Below are 7,566 nucleotides of genomic sequence, written 5' to 3' on the forward strand. Positions count from 1 at the left end.
ATATCGTGTCCTGATTAATTATAATACGTGCATAACTGAACTAAAATCATAGTGAAAATGTTTGCTCCATGGAGCCCTGTAATGAAATAGCATGCAATAATTTTCCGGTGAGATTATGTTCTACGCAAGTGGCCCCTGCACTGAACTGAACTGAACTGAACTGACCGGTAACTGGCGACCGGGTGAAGTAATGAACGTCTGATCAGACTAATGCCACAGTATACTGGGTGGAACTGAACTGAACTGACCGGTAATTGGCGACCGGATAATACAATGATCCCATGATAGTGAAATGGCCACAAGCAATATCACATAAATCTCAAAAATGAATATTTTATATTTTTATGCACGTAATATAATTAAATGGCGTGATGAAATATCCTGTATTATTTTACTACATGGATTGGATCATTCCCAGGCTCGCTGCGACCTAAATTTATCTTGAAAATATGCAAATGATTTTCTTGACCAAACATTGTAAATAAATCCAAAAACGAGACAATTACGCCCAACGACTTCGTATTTAATCATGACTCCGTGCCAACCCGAACCAACACCAAACTATCATTTAGTCATGATTAAAATACACCTAAAATGATGAAATAATGCTCAAAAAATGATGCAAGTTGAAATTTTAGTGAATGGAGGCCAAAACATGAAACGCTCTTTCGATAGTCAAATTGGCACATCGCACCGTAATTTCTCGTACGACCTCTAAAATGATCCGAATCACGAACGGCCAAAAACATGACCTTTCTAACTCGATAAGGCACCATCCAGTCCTAGGCCATAGGCTAAAAGCCAACCAAGAACTCGAACGAGCCACTGAACCGAAGCAGCAAGTTGCTGTCCACAAAATACAGCAGCTGTGCTTTGGTTTCCTTGCGTCGTCTTTGAGACTACCGGCCATTCAGGCTTGAACCACCAACCAGAGGCTCTTACCAACATCCTATGGAATGATTTGAACCATGTCTAAGGGCCCTAGGTCAGCCACAATTCGCACGACACCCGAAATCAACCGAAAAGTCCCACCCAAGAGGCACCCTTGCATGCGTGTGGTGTTTTGCTTTGTTTGCTGTCTCATGTCGTTCCAGTGGTCATTTGATTGACCATGGCACAATATAGACAGTCAAGGGGTATGGTATGAACCGTGGCTATAGGCCAGAGGCCAACCAAGATTCACACCACGCCACAAAACCGAAAGTTACACTTGCTGTAAAATGAGAAGGCCGAAGGGGGGGGGGGGCTGTTCTTGTGTTTTGATTTAAAAAAATCGTTTCCATCGTGGACCAAGCCTCAAAGGGGCGACTTGATCACGTCTTAGACATGCTAGGGAGGTGTTCTAACCATGGCTATATGCCCCTAGGGCAGCCAAGATCAGACACTTCCCCTTGACAGCAACATGACAGAAAATTGAACACAATATGACACTCATGGGGAAGTTGCTGTCTTTTCTGGATTCCAATGGGTATGGGGCTTGAACGAATGGATCAATATGATCCTAACAAGTCCTAGTACATATCTAGATGCAGCTTTGGGAGCCTGGACACGATTCATCCACCTGAAACACCAAAAACAAGTGAACCGTGAGGAGCACAAGGAAGGGCCGAAAATCTGCATCTTTTATTTTCAAAGTTCTTGATATATTTCGGTTATGCCATGGAAATGATGATCATATAATGTTTAAAATGTTAATATGACTTGATTGAAGAGCAAGGAAATATATAAACATGCCTGGTTATTTTCTGTTTTGAAGAAAACAAAAGAAACGCAACGACTCGGCGCGGAGGAGACCGAGTGATCTACCTTCCTTCTACTCGATTTCTCAATTTTTTTTTCCCTAGCACCTCTCGATTTTTTTCTCTCAAAATGGCTCTGAAATCGGTGATGAGGAAGGGGGAATGGTGGTTAGGAGAGTGAGGGGGAAGGGGTTGCAATATAAAAGGGATGGCAAGACCAAGTCTTGCTCTCCTTTTTGAATTTTGAAATGGCTTGATATCAAAATGATTTGGATGGATTAAGGAGGCATGACCGATTCTTCATGTCCTCACAAGGCTAGGATAATGATCTAATATTAATTAATTAAGGGTGATTAATAGATGAAAGGATTATCATGCCAAGAAATAATAAAGAAGGAGTCAAAGGTGGTGAGTTGTTAAAGAATTGTTTGATCACTAAGGAGGTGGCCGAAAATCATCAAATAAATGGAGGGGAATTGTTTAGTTAGTGTATTTTTAAACCTTTAGAGCCTTACCTATCCTTTAAATAATTTAGTGAATTAACACCTTAATTTTGGAACCTAAATGAACTTATTTCCTACTCACCTCAAGTTAGTTAAATAATTCCTTAAACCTCCTTTTAACTTAAACTAACTTACTAGCTAGCTAAAATAAAATCTGGGAATGTTTTCCTAATTTTAAATTTTATCTCAAAACTCCAACTCCAGTCCGGCCTCACTGAATTAACTGAAAAGATTAAAAAATTAAACTAGTGCATAAAATAATTAACTTTAAAGAAAAGCATTTAAATACTCATGCAAATAAATCATTTTAATTTAAAATACTAGAATTATGCATGGCTTATACGTAGTCTAATTTACGGGTTCTACAGTCCGCGCTTAGTCCGCGCTTTGTAAGCGCGGACGCTGTCCACGTGTACGAGCGTCTGGTCATATTATATTTCTTTTATTATTTCGAATTTTATTATCCTTTCATTTTCTTCGCTTCTTCTTCTCCTTTCATTTCCCGAACATTTCACGTGAAATCTGAACAAATGATTTGACGTATGAACTTCAATAATTGAAATGTGAATAGTCTTCACATTCTTCGTCTATATAATTGATGAAATATTCGACGAATGAATTATCAATTTCCTCTTAAATTTTCTCTCAAATTTCATTGGAAAAATATCTACCATCGACGTATTCTTATATTTTGGTGGTCATGTAGTTTGCGATAATGGATCAGTTGAATATAGCATTCCATTTGTTAGACCGATACGAGTGTTACGATCTATTAATTTGATGGAGTTAGATGAAGTTGTGCATAAAATGTTAGCAATTGATCCAGCGAATTTTTCTCTGAAGGTGTCAACAAAGTATTCATTCATGGAGAGAGTATCTTGGCATGAAATTGAAGTCAATCTCGTTGATAACGATGCTTTACAGTTTACAATGCAATGTGACAATATGCATATTTTGCATCTATACGTGGAAGCAAATTCAATTGAGCATCATGTTGGATTTGATGATCCTGAATCCTATGTTCCACATGCATCCGATTCAGGTTTCTATAACCAACCCGGTACTTCAACATATAGTGGCTTCCTGGATGAAGAAGGTTATGTTCCACAGGTTACTGAAGGACTCGATAATATAAATTTCGATGATGTAAGTGGGTTTTGGGATCAATATATCAATGTATCGTTGGAACAAAATCATGCTCCGTATTGGCCGAATCAGACATTAGATACGAGTGGTCGTTGTCCGGATCTGGTCACTAATTATGATATTTGGAGGACTGATTCTGAACCCGATATGTCATACAGCGACTCTGAAGAAGAAGAAGTGGATGATGATGATGAAGTGAATACTTTTACAAATCCTGATGAGGGGACATCATCTCGACAACCACCAGGTGACACATTACAGAGGCAGACGGTTCCATTTCTTTCAAACACTTCTGAAATTCCATCAATTTTCAATAAATTTTTTGGGGAAGAGCCTGCTGATTCTGTCGATGTACCTTCTGGAGTTCAAACAAGCTATTACGATCCTGCTAGAGGTGAATTATGCGTTAATATGTTATTTAAAGAAAAGAGTGATCTTATTTCATCCGTGAAGGATTATTCAGTTAGAGTTGTAAGGCATGAGTACTGTGTCGTAGACATCACACGCAGTTTGTGGATGTTATGTAGCAAAAATAATTCTTCTACGGTCGTTTGTTGATGGGGACTTCGCGCTTCTTTGAAGGCCAAAACTGGTTATTAGAAAATAACAAAATATGGCGGGCCTCACACATGTATATCTACCTCTGTTGGTATAGACCATAAGAATTTGAACAGTGATATGGTGGCACATACGCTATTGGGAGTTGTTCGTTGTGATCCTTCGTACGAGATTAAGTATATCATCGAAAATGTGAAAGATAAATATGTATATAAAATCTCGTACACGAAGGAATGGCGAAGTTTGAAACGTGCTATGGAAATTGCTTATGGTACATGGGAGAGCTCCATTCAATTACTTCCAAAATATATGTGTGCTTTGTCGAAATATAATCCAAGAACAGCTGTGAAGTGGAAGCATCTCAAAGCCAACACTGAAATTAGTAAGACATTGAACTATGTTTTCTGGGCATTCAGTCCGTGTGTTAATGGATTTCGGCATTGTCGAAAAATAATTAGTGTCGATGGTACACACTTGTATACCAAATACAAGCACAAAATGTTGATTTGTGTCACTCTGGATGCGAACAATCAGTTTCTACCACTAGCATTTGCTATTGTGGTTTAAGAAACAACAGATTCTTGGAAATGGTTCTTGGAGAACATAGGAAGACATGTTGTTTGTGGTGAAAATGGTATTTGTCTTATTTCTGATAGGCATAAGGGAATTGTGCGAGCAACTGAAGATCTACCATATTTTCAACCTCCTTACGGTGTGCATCGTTTTTGTTTGAGACATGTGTGTTCAAACTTTAAAGCTAAATTCAAAGACGTGCATTTGAAAGATTTATGCTGGGCGGCAGGCACACAAAATCAAATCTGTAAGTTTGAAGCAATAATGGATGCAATCAAGCAAAAAAACATTTTAGCGCACCGATATTTGGCTGGAATTGCTAAAGAAAAATGGAGTTTGGCTCATGACGGTGGTTGGCGTCGTGGGGTGATGACAGCCAATATGTCGGAGTGTTTGAACAGTGTGTTGAAGGGTGCTCGTAGACTTCCTATATCTACCATAGTACATTTGACACTTCTGAGGTGCGTACAATATTTAATTGGACGTGTGATAAGAGGTGGTCGTATGGTTCAGGAAAATCAGATGTGGTCAAATTATGCATGTCGGAAGTATGAGAAATGGGCGAGAAAATCTAGTGAACATCGTGTTTCCAAATACGATGTACGTGAGCAAACTGCTTCGGTTACAACGGTAGGAAGACCAAGTCGTGGCCAACATATACAGGTTGTCAAGTTATCAACTAGTGATTGTTCATGTGGTAAATGGACGATTTTTGGCATCCCATGTTCTCATGCAATTTGCACAGCTAATATCACTCCTTGGATCCCACGACACTTGTATAGCCATGGTATAACATATCTGAGTACATAACAACGTACGAGTGCAGATTTCAACCTCTTGGAGATGAGCGATACTGGGATCCTCCAACTTTCGAGTTGCGCCACAACCCGGTTAGACGTGAAAGAAGAAGAGTTGGTAGAGACAGAACAACTCGAATTAGAAATTAGATGGACACACCGGGTTTAAGAGAGAGACAACAACGCTGAAGCTTTTTTTTATTTTGTATTAACGTCTGATATTTAAGCAACTTATTTGTTAAAAAAAATAGAGTTGAAAAAACTTTCCCCCTTATTCAGCGCGTAGTTGTACAATTTCGTTTTTTTTTTAAATATCTTAGCGCCGAGGTGCTAACATCTTAGCGCCGAGGCGCCAAATTTGCACAAAGGTGGCACCGAGGCTCTAAGATGTTAGCGCCTCGGCGCTTGTCTCCGAAGCGATAGCACCGTGGCGCTATCTAATACCTATAAAAAAAAGGGCTCCTCTCCCTGCACTCATTCCTCCTCCTTAACATCACCAAATCCTCTCACTTTCTCCTCCCACTAAAAAGCAATCAACTTCCACAAGTCTCCACCAGTCAAAGTGCTATACAATTTCGGTTCTAACAAAAGGTAACATTATTCGTGTTATGAATCATTCATCAATTTCATGTCAACTTTTGAATTAATAATGTTACAGAGTTTGTGCATATAACGTGTTCGATATAATGCTTCAATGAGGTAGTAGTTATTAATAGGCAATTTATGTGTTTGCTACGTTTTCGGTGGTGACAAGTTGTAGGTTATTAGCATGATTTCAAACATGCCGACAAGGAAGAAAAGCAAGCAAGTTGATTATGGGGATGGTCAGTCGTCTCATGCTTGTTTTGATAGGCGACGTTTTTGGGATGCAGTTGCAGCTAAAAATTATACTAAATTACAAGAGAAAAACATGCAGCGAGAAAGAGGGATGGATCAGAGCGTCCAGGGTTGTGACACATTAAATCTGGATCAGCATTTGCATTGGGCTGAGTTTGTGAAGCCACCACCAGATACTGTGATGTCAGTTGTCCAGGAATTCTACGCTAACTTGATGGTTAGGCATGAGGACTATCACGTGAGAGTAAGGGGGCAGATGGTTGCCTTTGAAAGCATGACTATTAACTCGTTGTACTCCATGACCGACTACGAAAACGACGATTACACGAGATTTATGAGACAGCCCTATCCCTATGAGATGATAATCAACACACTTTGTGACCCGGGCATGGTTTGGAAGCTAAATAATCAGCGAGCTCCGGTCACATTTCCTGCGACATGCATGAGTAGGGAGGCATATAACTAGTACCATTTTGTCGCAGCGCAGTTGATGCCATCTGGGCATGTTTCTGATGTCACTAAAATGAAAGCAGCATTGGTGTATTGCATCATCACCGGGAAGAAAGTGGATGCAGGTTGGGTGATTATGAATTCGATTCTGCAGGCGGCACGGGGCACGTCCACAGTTAGCATGCCCCATTCTTCGACTATCATGGAGCTCTGCCGCCTAGCTGGGGTTATATGGGATGATAGTGAGCCAGTCTTGCACAAGAAAGGCGATATTTTAATTTATGGAAAGATCCCAAGAGATAAATGATGGAGGAAGATTGAGAGTGGTCCGAGCGAGGGTTTAGGGAGTGGAGCACAGTCACAGCCCGCCAGAAAGACACGTGCAGAGAGGGGATAAACCGCACACCAGTGTCTTGATGACCTAGAGCGCATGATGAAGAGCCAGTGGCAGATAACACGCAAACAGTGGCAGATGACACGCGAGCAGTTTGATTACGTGCATGATTTTAATCGTGTGCTTGTGCAGCACTTCGCTACGACTAGCGCCTCCGAAGATCCATTTCCATCCCCCAGCATTTTCACATCGACCTGTCGAGGATGATAAATATGTTCAAATTAAATATTCAATTAATAAAAAAAAATAGTCTTCATTTAATCACTATTAAATATTAAAATTATATAATACCTCATTATTATTCATACCATCTAGAGAATCCCTTATAATTCTACAGCATGTGTTGGTGATGTGTGTAACTATATGCAAATTTCCACCTACAATTATAAAAAATAGATTTACATGTCAAGAAAATATACAAGATATATATGATATTACCACAATAATTTTTAAATATTACCATGCACCATATGGAGAAACTGGAATAAAAGCATCCGTATCAATGGGAGGTACAACTAATGTTAACCCATATCAATCGGGGTTAACACATTTAATCCTGCTCCATACCC

The sequence above is a fragment of the Primulina tabacum genome, chromosome 2, assembly GCF_025594145.1.
Source record: "Primulina tabacum isolate GXHZ01 chromosome 2, ASM2559414v2, whole genome shotgun sequence".
Classification (NCBI taxonomy): domain Eukaryota; kingdom Viridiplantae; phylum Streptophyta; class Magnoliopsida; order Lamiales; family Gesneriaceae; genus Primulina; species Primulina tabacum.